This window comes from Rhinolophus sinicus, linkage group LG01, assembly GCF_036562045.2.
Source record: "Rhinolophus sinicus isolate RSC01 linkage group LG01, ASM3656204v1, whole genome shotgun sequence".
Lineage (NCBI taxonomy): Eukaryota > Metazoa > Chordata > Mammalia > Chiroptera > Rhinolophidae > Rhinolophus > Rhinolophus sinicus.
Window position 1 is genome coordinate 206,732,048 of NC_133751.1, and position 13,129 is coordinate 206,745,176.

The 13,129-nt window shown below is 48.2% G+C and overlaps 1 protein-coding gene across 5 annotated transcripts in view; it reads right to left on the reverse strand.

Annotated features, from left to right (window-relative positions):
* The window catches only part of COL6A3 (collagen type VI alpha 3 chain), an 80,055-nt gene extending 71,890 nt beyond the window's left edge, over positions 1-8,165 (reverse strand). For 2 of the 5 annotated variants that reach the window (XM_074315604.1, XM_074315601.1), the window contains exon 1: positions 7,909-8,164. The gene's annotated coding sequence lies outside the window, so the exon portion shown is untranslated. Of the gene's footprint in view, positions 1-7,908 lie in introns of all 5 variants that reach the window. The other 3 variants (XM_019740939.2, XM_074315608.1, XM_074315610.1) reach the window with 3 other exon arrangements.
* Between the last annotated feature and the right edge of the window lie 4,964 nt (positions 8,166-13,129).

Genomic DNA, 13,129 nt, shown 5'->3' on the forward strand with positions numbered 1-13,129 from the left:
GAGGAAAAGCCCTTCCAACTCTGAAAACGAAGAACGGGAGAGATATTTGTAAGCTAATGAGGTATGCAGACTCCACTGATGACTAAGGAACTCACATGATTTGGTTGAGCTGAATTCCCAGGTGGGAAAACCGCCTTCGGCTCCACACACTTTTCCTGCTGTCATACTTAGGAGCCAGCCATGTGGCTTGAGCGTTCCTAGTCCAGATGTTAAATATTTGTTAATGCTTTTGTTTGCAGTTAAATGTATTCTATTGCTTATCATGTCATGGAGTCCCAATTTTTAAAACTGAAGTTCCTGGCAATAAACTTAGAGAATCGTTTCATTCAGCTTATTAAGTGATGTCAAACCTCATCTGTCCAAGTGACCACCTGGCTTGCCCATTTTAATAAGGCAGCCAGCCCGCTCATGACCCTCCCCCGCCCCCAGGAAATAGAGACAAGAGAGCAAAAGGAATACTTACTGGGTGCCCATCTCATAGGTGGGATTTTGTGCCTTCCTCCCAATAACTCAATGGCTATTTTCCCCCCATTTTATAGCTGGGAACCTAAACCAGGTGAGGCAAAGTGATTTGCCCGAGGGCACACAGGTAAAACAAAGTAGAACCAGCATCCTCATGAAAAGTCTGCATTTCCAAAGCCCACGGGAAGAACCCCAAGAAACCCTAAGAGGCTGTGCCAGATTTGGCCCAGATCAAGGAAATTCCCCATGTCTTTGGGGGAAAAAATAGACTTCTTTGGTGGTGACAAACCACAGATTCTATGTCAACAGAATCCATTTGTCTGTGCTGTTCCTTCAAGTATGAAAAAAAATTGGCTGCTTGAGACCCTTGGGTTGGGTGGGGCGACATGCTGCTTTTGTGTCATAGATTCAATGTCCCAAAGGCAACAGATTCAATAATAGAACTTCAATACATTTTTACTCTTTCTATTTAGCATTGGTAATTCCTTCTTTCTACTCTGCCTCTTTCTAAAAAGGATTGGAGATGCCTTTTTCCTTTTAGTAGCGGTTCATATTATAAAGGTTGCTTTACACGGCCCTTCGACTTGAACTTGTATTTAGTCATAGTCCAAAGACTTTCCCAAGCTATTTTGCAATTCTGTGACTTTACTTTTCATTAAGTCTACTCAAAAGCTTTTTCATTTTCCATGTCTGGAAATCTTTTTAAAGAAGGAGACACACACATGCACACAAGGAAAGAATTTTAAAACAAAGGCTTAAATACATCCAGAGCTCCTATTTTGAAGTCATTTCTTTGGTCTTCTCCAAGCACTGCCTCTGAAAGTCAGGCTGGCTCTCCTATGAAGTCCTAGGACTTCTGTTAACTCCTAAGGGTCCCATTTAAAATGGGAGCCGCAGGAATAAAAGACCATGGTGAGAGAACCCTGCCATCCGCTGTGAAATGAGAAGTTACATTTCAGTAAACCCTAGGGGCCCTGAGCTTGCAAGCTACCTCGTTCTCTCTTTTCCTTGCTCTTCTTCCCTTTCTTGCCTGAATCTTGGGAAAGGAGTTCCCCATTCTTATCCCCAGAGAGGAAGTTAAGAGGAGATTTATTGGGTCCTTCGAACAGGGAAGGAGGAGCATGGGATTTGATGTATTATTTCCGCTTGAAAGAGCTTGAGGGGAATCCTCAAAAGCAAAAATGATTTGGAACAAGCCTAAGAAAACCCCTTCAAAGAAATACATCAGAAGATTATTTTTTTTACTGTTTATTTCACAACTTGAATCTCTCATTTCCATTCTATGAAACCTCACTAGATAAGAAATATCAGCTACACATATGTATCTGTAAGCAGTAGTCTATTTGACCCACGCTCTGTGCGCTGTTTCTGGGGAAGCAAAATTTTAACTCTTCTGACCCTGTGTTTGCTGCCTCAGCCTCACTGCCACTTACTGGTGTCCTTGTAAGCGGCTGACTGAGTGTCTGGCTCGAGATCCGCAGTTCTTCCTGGTAAAATCAAGTGACATAATACCTGCCCGACAGCTCACGTGTTACAAGAGAGCAATACAAAAAGGGGGGTGGACGTCCCTGGCGAGTAGCCTTCTCCCACGTGAGGTCCCAAGCAAGGACGTGCGGAGCACGTCGGGGTTAGTTTCTTTCCCCCCATGAAGGCAACTTGAAGAACCTCCAGGTTAACTGCCCACATATTTGGAAATTTATTTAAAGACATATTCCTAGAGTCCAAGATAATGACCATGAGGCAGAAAGTTCCATCTCTGCTGTAGTTGGAAAAGCCAGCTACCACCATGCAAATGTACAACACATTTTCCCCTCTTAAATCTAAGGCAGCCAGACAAGGCTCTTCCTCCATTTCTACTGCTAATTATAAACATGGGGCAGAGACGCGTTCGGATTTAACATTAAGGAAGAGGGTGCCTTAGAAATGCTTCAAAAGAAATGGCACGAACACCCACTCCATCCCAGCCCCAGGACACGTGGGGCTGTTGGCTGCAGATCAGCGCTCGGCGTTCACCCTCCTCCCTTCCTTTCTTGGCCTCGGACTTCCAGGCTCCTGGCCTCTCCAAAACCATGATGTTCCTTTGTAGAATTATTCAAGGTGACTAAAATGTCCTCATATTACGAGGAACAATTAAACATTTGGGTTTGTTTTCCAGTCTGATTCATGATCAAGTAAAAGAGAAAATTATGCAAAGTGAAGACTTTTAAAAATTAAGTCAAAACATCTGATAAAATATCAACTCTGGATGTAGCGTAACAGCCTGGAAAATTCTACTTCCTCACTGTCTCTATCAGTAATGGCCGGTTAATTCCTCCCAGCCTCGCTCAGGGGTAAAATGAGGCGAACTGTCTGGTGCTCCGACAGGCAGTGCTCCGACAGGCAGTGCTCTGACAGGCAGTGCTCCTGCGACCACTTTCTTCCATCTGTTACCCTAGGCTCTGACCGGTGATGGGGTTCCCGCTGCCCCCTTGGGCAAATCACAGAGAGCCCCCCAATGCATGTCGGGGCAATCCGTGGGCTCAGCTGAGCTGGCTCTAGCTCTGGGTGCCAGCACTGGGCCACTGAATCAACTGATGAAGATTCCAGAAGAGAAAAGCCGGTTTCCTGGAATGGCTTCCCTTGAGACCTGAGTCATCTCCAGCTGCTGTTCAATTTTTAATTTTGAAATTAAATCAACCCATGAGCTCTTCCTTCTAGTAGCCAATTCTCCATGCTCGGGACCCATGAAAATTGCATGTATAGCACGAAATGGGGGGATGGGGGAACAGAAGTATTTCCCATTGTGCTTTCCCTGGGCTCTGCTATCTGGATAATGTTTCTGTGTGTTTCCTGAGCCTTAGCATTCCAGAGAGCAGCAGGATTACACGGTGCTAAATCCAGCCAGACCCCTACAAAAGACTAATAACTTGCCTTTGGGAGAGGGTTTGGCAGAACTTTCCATATTTGTCTTAATTTTCTTCTATCCAGATTTTTTTTTTTTTAACAACAATTACCTCTCTGCTAAATAAACTTAAAATACGCTACTCCTTAAAAGACTGGTCAATGGAAGGAAGTGCCTTTCTTCACGTGATGCTCTACAATACACTCTTAGAGACATGTGCTTCCGGGATTCCTGGTCCTAGGGGTTTGCCCGTGGGAATATGCTAACATGTGCAGGAGCCCCCAGGAAAGGATGATTTGGCTTCACTGCCTGCTCTGTGACCTCAGGCCAGAAATTCACCTTTCTGTGCTACAATTCTTCATTCGAAATGTCAAAGGTGTGGAGAAAGCATCTACCAAGGTAGGAATTTTTTGACAATTCAAATAGTCAAATGGAAATCATTTTTGCCAGCCAGAGAGAAGGGCTTACGTCTTAGTCATTTTTGTCCCCTCCCTCAACCCCAAAGCTGTCCGCCATGGCGCACAGTGGGATATATTAACCACAGAGACCAAGTAGGAGGTGAAGTTTGTTCGCTCGGAGTTGGAATTCTGTAACTCAGCATCCTAACAGCGGACATCTCAGAGTAACAATCACAGGTCAGAGAGTCGGTGATATATTTGTAATTAACAAATATTTTAAATGGGACATTTATAATTCTAGTTTGTGTGAATTTTTAAAAATACATTCAAACAAGTGGCCTATTAGAAGAAAATAGCGAAGGCAGGTAATTAAAAAGTGTGAGTTCCTGGATCAACTCATCTTAACTTCCCTTCCAGTTCTAAATGTCAAGACTTCTACGTGATACAGCACAGCATGAATATGCAAACTGGCTTTGTTAATTTAAACTTTTCATAGGAGCTATTGGTACAACATTTCTTTTAAAAGTTGATTGCTTAATGCCCTTGTAACGAAATGATTTTAGAGTACAGAATGCTTCATTTCAAGGAATAATTTCACCTCAATAGACTCCTACCTGAGCATAGAAAAAAATAAAATTCTAAATTTACATCTATTTCAGATATTACAGTCATGATTTTTTTAAATATGTATTGAAACCATCTCTAGATAGGTCCTGAAGTTACCCACGAGCTCTGTTGCAGTGCCTCCCAACCCACTCCCTGCAGCCCGGAAGCCCCACCCTGAGAGATTCTAGCACCACTTGGAGAATTTTCCAGAGCTCGGAGTGATACACCACCCTCTAGAGGACAGAAAGCCAGACTACATTTTCAGGAACAGTGTTCTAATTCAAAATTTCATCTCCTTCCCAAAGTAGACCTATGAGACCAGTAGGTATTAAAAGAGAGAACCAATATAATGAATTTCTGAAGAGAACCCCTCGTTGTAAATCAGGACACTGAGTGTGAGACAGCCATTACCCATGGTTTAGAGGGAACAAGCTGCGTCTTTTCAGTAAAGGGAAGGATTATCTCCCAGAATTTTTACACTGGAAAGAGAGAAACCATATCTAGATATGGGGGGATGGAGATAGCGGTCCTTGACTAGTTCAAAGCTGTCTGAATCAGCAGGGACTTTTTAAGCTTCCCTGCTTTAAAATTTGAAGCATTTGGGGCTTTCGTTTCCTTAGCCAGAGCTACTAATAAAAATTTTTTAAATGTCCGGTTGCTCTCACATCATCCAATATTTCTGAGGCAGTGGTGTGTTTTCACTGCCTGCTTTCCACAGCTAAGACACAGTGAAAAGTTTGCTCCTGTAGGTCACTGAGAAAGCTGCCTGGTACACAATGTCCCATTCAGAACGGGACGTGTCATTCAAGGTCCGATTCTTCTCCAAGATAACAAATCCTCAGGTTCTTCCAAAAAGAACAAATTTTCAAATAAAGCTTTTGGCTAAAGTTATTTACATTATGCCTGTAAGACAGTCACATGCTACAAAATTCAGGACTTGCCGGTGAATTTTAAATGGAATTTCACATACAAGTGGGTGGTGACACAGACTCCTGGTAAGGACCACACGTTATTTGGTTGTCTAAACACTGAGCAAAGAGACATAAGAAGCCTCAATGGCAAAAACTCTCTACAAACTTTCAAAGGGAAAGGAGGGCTGATTTCAAGCTGGCTTTAAGCAGTGTTGTCTGCGGCCTCCTAACTCAAAACTAAGGTCAGATGGGGCTCCTCATTTGAGCCACAAATAGTTCCCAGACCATTGATTGAGTAGAGGGGTTTCTTCCTGCTTTATCATCAGTGATGTATTAGGTTCTAAGCTACGAAATTACAAAAGGCACCATGATGACAGAACGAGGTACAGTGAATCCTAAACCCGTTAGAAATCAAAGGAAGTACAGAAAAAAAGACAGTTCCTATTCAGAAAGATGCTTATCGTCTATCAAATATGTCCTTAAGACCCAAGTTTGAACACTCACCACAAACCCCATCACCTGAGGACCACAAGCAGGGTGAGGTGGGGCACACACCCTCACAAGTGCTGGAAGAGCCGGGGACAAGGGCTAACATTCTAGAGGCTTCCCCAGCCACCTCCCAGGACGCTGGGGTGGCCACACCCTCCAATTCCCCAGTTGGAAAAAGGCAGGACAGCCACACTTCACCACCTGCCATGATATCCTTTCCCAAGTCCTCCGCTCCACCCAGTGTCCTCTGAATGGTTTTCTCACTGCCATGAGCAGGAAAAAGTAAACCCATGGGAATGAAAAACCCTTGACTCAGCAAACAAAACAGCAAGACGACATCACCATTCTTATATTTTGAATTCCTACAAAAGCCCCTTACTTCCCCAGCCCCACACCTTCACTCTCAGCAACGAGCCCACACAAGAATGAAGCAAAATGCCAGTCCCATCTTTCTGGGCCCCCAGCCCTAGGGGTGGCCTGAACAAAGGAAACCTGCTCAGGTGACCTGCTCATAGAGCCGATGTCCGTGCCTGCGGGTCAGCTGACCTGTCCAGCACTTCTTTCTCCATTCATTGGTAGAGACTTAGGGAGCATAAACCATTTCTCCAATTACTTTTAGTAGAATGTCACAGGAGGATGTTATCTTCTGGGGGAACAAATCAAATAGCACATTCCAAACCCAGAAGTAACTTAGTTTGAGACCCCCCGTTGCTAGGCCACCTGCTTTCCTGAAATGGTAAATATTTCACTGCCATCTCAGCCACCTGCTGATCCAGTGGCCTCAGCAAGTAATTTAGCACCTCAGAACCCCAACTCTGCACCTTTAAAAGCAGGGAACCACATCTCAGTGGTTTCTGAACAAGAACCTCATCCATCATTGTTGGCCCAACACAAAACTCAGAGGTTCTGATCTTGTCCAACAGCCAGCCAGCTCTCCATTTACTTAGAAACAAAGAATACTTGATTTTAAAGCCATTTCTACTCAGGTGTTTGAAGGATTAAGAAAGGGTTCCCTGGGACGCAGGGGGGATCCCAGGCTAAGAATAATCTATCTACATGAGCTCTGTGCACGCTGGCAATTCACAGGCAGACGTAGCTGTGTGCAGGCCAGGAAGCTGGCTGGCATGGTCAACACCCTGCATCCCCTCGGGGTGCAGGACACTCCCCTACACTCAGAGCAGTTTGTTCTTGGGGTCCAGACCAGGCTCTAAATTTGTACCTTGAGCTGATTTATTTTACACTACACGATACTCCCCTGGGTCCTCCCCAGGACCCCACCCCTACTACTTCAACCCCAGTTGATTTCCTAACACAGTAAGCCCTTGAAACAGGTCCCCAAAGCAGGCTGGCAACTATTAGGAAGCACTTTCCATCCTGGGCCAGAGGCCTGAGCCCCACCCTCCCTGCCAGGGAACAGGCCTTGGGCCTCCGAGCTTGGCATCCACGCCACATCTGGGCAACACAGGCCGGCCTGTGGCCCCAGGAGCCCTGTCTTATCCACTGGGCTGCAGCCCAAACCCCAATCGCCTTCTCCTCTGACCCCTGCAGCTGCTTTAAGCAACATCAGAGGACAAAGGCTTCAACAGTGACTTCAGGTTCCTGAAAAGATGAAGCCCGCTGGTAATGGCTGGGGACCTCGACTTGGCCCAGAGCCGGGCACCAAAGTCCCCCGGTCCCCGGAAGGCACAGATGTGCTCCGCCAGCCCGGGCCCAGGCCAGGTCCTCCGGCAGGGGCAGAAAACCCACCTGACACACCTGGGAGATCCCAGGTGGAGTGTCCCCAAGGTGCTGCCCAACAGGTAGCTCCCTTGAATCCCCCCAAAGACACTTCTGCTAACAAAGCAGATGCCAGCTGGGCTTTAGAAGGAGGAGACAGCGTCCAAGAAACAATGAGTCTAAGTAGCGAAGTCTGCACTGGAGCGCACAGGCGAGCATGGGAAGCCCCGGAGCCCCACAGCTGCAGCCGGGTCCACAGGGCCTCCACCCGGCTACGCAAACCCCGTCGCCACACCTGGGAGAGAAAAACCAGCGGAACCTCCCAGAGGCCAGCAACGGGTACAGAAAACTGACTGTCACCGCGGGAACCCGAGAGCCATCTAGAAGCGGTCACCAGGTGAAAGCGCTCACAGACTTGGGAAAAGAGAGGGGAACTGGCACTCACCCTGAGCAAACCTGAAGAGGTGTGTGTCCCTGGGCGTCGATATTCAGTTATGCTCGACCTGACGCATGTTTTTCCCACTCACAGCGTCTCCTCTTTCCGCAGCGGAGGGGACCAGAGCGGAGGAGGCAACTAACCCTCCTTGGGGTCCCTGCAGGAGTCTGGAGCGCAGGAGGATGGAGCAGCCCAGGGTGGAATAGTGAGCTCCAAACTGGACGGCGTCCAGAGTACAGTCAGGGCTTCCTCCGGCTCCTCCTCCGCGCCCCTCCCCCTAGCCCCTCCTCTCCCCCTCCCCACCACTGGCCTGCCCCAAACTGTAAATGAAAACCAGACTCTCTGTGCTCTGTTGCTCCAGCCCCAGCCGCGGGCTGATGTCACCCTCTGAATGCTGTCTTCACCCTACAGACGTTTCGCTGGTCTCCTGCAAACCCCACCTCTTGACACATACACACACACAAAAAATTCACTTCTACTCGTCACCTTTTTGGGCTGGGCCCCGGTGGCAAAGAGAATGAATTTTGGAATTTTTTCGTGGGTATCCATGGTTTTCCTGCAATGTTTTCCAACACCATCAGAAAGGGAAACAGGAAATGCAGTCGCCCCCTCCACCCTCACCACGCCCTCCCGTTTCTTCTTGAAGTTTCTGAATTGGGACTTCTCCTAATAACCTCCCCTTTCAAATATTAAAAAACAGCCATTAAAGTCGCCTGGGCTCTCTGCTAACCAAAGCTCTATTTGCCAGTGAAAAGGGAAGAGCAGGAGACCGACCACGTGGTCTTTCCTGCAGTTCTATATGTAATGACGCTGATTGTGAGGCGAAGGACGCCACGCCAGGACACCTATGAGGGGAAAGAAAATGATTCTCCCGCTCAGGTTCCAAGAAAATTCTTGAGAAAGAACTTGTGTTTCTCACAAGGTGTCGCCCGGTCCCCAACACTGGGATATATGTCATCTCTTTGATCACGAACGTCGCCACCCCAAGCTCTCTCACAGACACATGCCATTTTTTTGGTTAGGTGAGATTATGGTCCCATCTTACAGATGAGACAAACCTGGGTTCATAGCAGAGCACAGATCTGAACCCTGGCCTTGGACACCCCCACACTTTTCACTGCTCTCCTGTCACGTGGCCCCTGTGAAAAGTGAGTGACTGCGAAATATCCAGAGACATCTGAAACACCATTAATTCCTTTCCAAGTTTAGGGGAGAAGGGGAGACTGTGCACACGAGGCCGTGCCTGCTTCCTCCTGCAGCCCCAGGACCTCCAGACTCGCCCTTCTCTGCACCCTAGGGTTCAGCTCGCAGAATGTCAGGCTAGAGGACAGAGACCTGTATTGAGACACGTCCCTGCGCCTCACCGGTAGGTGAAGAAGAAGTGAGCAGAGGCTGTGAGTAGGAATCACATCGACCGTGTGACATGTGGAAAGGCCACGTTCAAAATAGCTAAGAATGTACATTCCTTGAGTTAGGAGAACAAGATTTAAAGAAATAGAAAAAAGCCCACTCAGTCAAGAACTGTACTCCATAATATTTAACTGTCACTAACCATGGATGACCTAGACCTTGTCCAACACTGCCTGCGGCTCCAGAAACCTCAGGAGGCTGGTGGCAGGGGGTGGCAAGCCTCCAGAGTCTTCCTTTGTGTATATTAGCGAGAGTATTTTGGCTCCTACGGTTTCCTCATAGAATCACTAAGATTGGGGATTCTCACCGAAATGTCCAGTTCCTCTGTGCTGCCTGGTCCCAAGAAGAAACTAGGGCAAATGTCAGCACTGACCTAAATATCAAGGGTCCTGGGTCAGGGCCTGGCCACCTGAGGGGCCTCAGAAGCCACAGAATCTCACGAGTCAGTTTCCCGTTCGCTGTTGGTTTGAATTGGCCCTGGCTCTGCCTCCATTTCCTTCTGCACAGACCGTTACATGTCCATATCCCAGGCTCCTTGCAGTGGGGACTCTGAGGGCAGGTTAGCTTTCCCTCAGACGCACTGCTGTCATGTGGGGAAGATGGACACGCGCTCTGGCAGCTTTCCTACTACTTTGGCTGGGCTTTTTGCTTCTGGCAATCCCTCTGGGACAGGGAAGCCTGTCCCAGACGCTTCCCAGGTTGGGGCACCCACCCCAGCCACCGTGCACCTTGTGGGAGGACTTCCCTGGCTGCTGGGAGCGGCCTCTTCCGGAGACATCATGATGTGTTTGGTAGGCAGAATTCTTAGGGAGACTCCAGCTTCCAGGGAGCTAAGCGGCAGTGGCGGGGGGGAAGCTGAGCTCAGCATCCCATCTCTGGCTCCAGGAGCTGAAGGTATGTCCTGAAGGGAGTAGCAGCAGCCAGACTCCACATTCAGCTGGGGATCCACCCCTTCCCCATCTGTGTTCCCTAACCCTGGATTGCAGCGTGCTGTATGTGTCAGTGCAGCCCCTCATCGCCCCACCTCCCAGGATGGGCCAGACAATGGTGCGGGATACCCTGGGTGTCCCCACTCCTCTGGCCCTCCCCAACAATTCCTGGCCACAACCCCCTTTCTGCCCACAACAGCTAGGGTGTTTCTCTTCCCTGTATGGAACCCTGACTGGTGCAGGTGCATTACATCAGCTGTAAAGTTTCGTTCGGCTCTAAAAGCCTGTGCTCATATATTTCATATGGCAGACAAAAAAAAAAGAAAGAATACTAGGCCCAAATGGGATTGTAGAGGCAATTTGTATTTGATGAGTATTGTATTTGCTCAGTCCTACATGGGTTTTTCTGTGCCTGGCAGCCTCTGTGCCTCTGAGTCTCTTCTCTTGGAATGACACAGCTGCAGACCGTGACAATGAGCGGCAACGTTTCATGTGTCCCATGTGTCACGAAATGTGGGAGCAGACACTTAGGTGGAAATTGGTTGGTTTTTAGAAGAAATGTGAAACACTTTCTTCTCAAATGCCATCTCTTCATTTTAAGTCAACATGGGAAGTCAATGCTGACGGAGAAGAGATAACACAACTCACGTGACCCTGACTTTTTAAATGGCCTCTCGGTGGAGATGGAAACCATCAAGTTTGCATGAACCTTCAGAAATGCTACTGGCAGACACCCTGGGAATAGGAAATCAGATGGTTCACAACCAGCTTCCAGAACTGAGCTTCCAGAAGTCCACAGGAGCAAAACCCTTTTCGATTTTATGTCTTTAACAATCCTCCCCCAGATCACTTCCCTACCACCATCCCCACCCCTGTCACCATCCTATAATAAGCACAGGTAACAGAGTGGACGGGCCCCAGGAGCCCACCATTGTGACCTCTGTCCCCATTTGGGAGATATGTGACCTGAGGTCCAGCCCGCTGAGCTCATGATCCCTAGGCGAGCCAAGAGGTGCCCCACCACCTTCCATAATCAAAAGGCCTTTTCTGGGTCACAGCCCACACCCCCACCTTCTCAGCCCCAAGGAAGCTGCTTAAGACCACAAGGATCTTCCCAACAGGCATCAAAGAATTCGGCAAATAACAAGCAGACATGAAGACTATAGCATTATGAGTAAAGGAAAATCCCAGTTCTGCATAATTGTGCCCCAAGCTAGAAAGATGGGGAGTATCCCTCTATCGGTCCATCGAGTGTGGGGTTCCTGAGCTCCTACAGACAATCCTGTGCCTGAAGTCTTGCATGTGTTGGTGCCTAGAAAACACTGAGCAAAGAAGAAAAGGAAAGTCAACAGGCCTTTCTACCTCTAAGATAAAAACCAAATTCCTGGAAGAGACAGAGCCTGGGGAATGGAGGGGAGAATCTCAAGGGTTCCCTGTGTGCCGGCACTGTCCCCGCATTCAGAGCTCACAGCAAGCGTCTGCCTCTGCCGTCACGTTCATGGACGTGCTGACTGTTGGAAGGCTGGAGGGTCGTCTTCCTGGAGACCGGGTACGTGAGATTCCAAAGCCCACGAACAGTGAAATGCTCCAAAGAGGCAACTCTACTATTTCAAGAGAAGAAGGAATGTGAGCCCAACCAAGAAGGAGGAGTTGAGGTTTCCACTGACCCCACAGCTGGAGGGCAGCTGGGAGTCCTCATTCCATCCCTGGACCCGTTGTCTGCTTCCTGAAGCAGCATAGTGGAAAGTGGGAACGAGGCCTTCATGCCTTCTTGCCACTAATGAACTGCAGGACTCGGGCGAATCAGCTAAGCTTGATAGGCTCAGTTTCCTCATCTGCAGAAGGAGTGACGGCTGTCACGACAATGTCAGGACAAGTCTGGCACTGACCCCCTGGAAGTCCGGGCTGTATCAACCATATTTGCCTCTGCCTGATCTCCAGCCTCTGCTCGTCCCCTGCCCCAGGCTGCAGACTTCTGACTATCCACCTCTAGGTTCAGCCCCACCCAACCCAGTCAAGCTGGAAGATGTGTGGGGGGCTCATTACCCACTTCCCCTGCACTTGGTACACGCATAGGGTTGCACTCCTCCTGCTGGTCTAGTCTACCATTCAAATAATGCTGTTGCAGCAATTTCTGAGAGCCTAAAAGTAAGTGACATTTCTCCTCCAATTACCAAAGCAGAGCAGGCTGTAAAAGAAAATACAGTACTGGTAGGGGACAGACACCGGTTATGTCATTTGTCTAGACCGCACTTCCCTTACTTTGGGAAAAGCCCTTCCCCTACTTTCATCATGTGTTTCAAACGGGAGCTGCCATCTTCCTGCAGAAGCTTCCAGCACCATCTCCACTGCGTGATCCAGAGATGGGCATATGACACACATGGTCCCAACTAAGCCCTTCCCCAGGGTTTCCAGTTCATGCCTCCAGCCAGACAGTCTCAGGACCTCTGTGATGTGATCCCAGGAGCTGCCATATTTGCAGCCATGTGAAGGAAGGCAGCCAGAGGGAAGGAAACAGAAAGGAGAGAAGGGGAGAACACCATCACTTTCCTGCTTCCACACATCCTAAGGCCAAGCCCAGCCCGTAGTTTGGTCCCACACCACCCGTCTCAACTCTCCCTTTGATTACATGACCCAAAACTATTCTTTTTATATGCTAATTCGAGCTAGGTTTCTGAAATTTGCACCCCAAAGAGTCCTGCCTGATGCCTTAATAAAAATAGTTCCAGGGCAATTTTCTAATCTAAGTCCTAGGCTAGCAGGTCAGTCAGGCTTTTGCAATAAATACCACTGCAATTCCATGATTACTTCTGTTATTGTAACAAGGTACCTCATCTTGATTTTCCTTAAAACCATTTTTCTAATCACACGTACAGGAAGTGAAGTCTTTG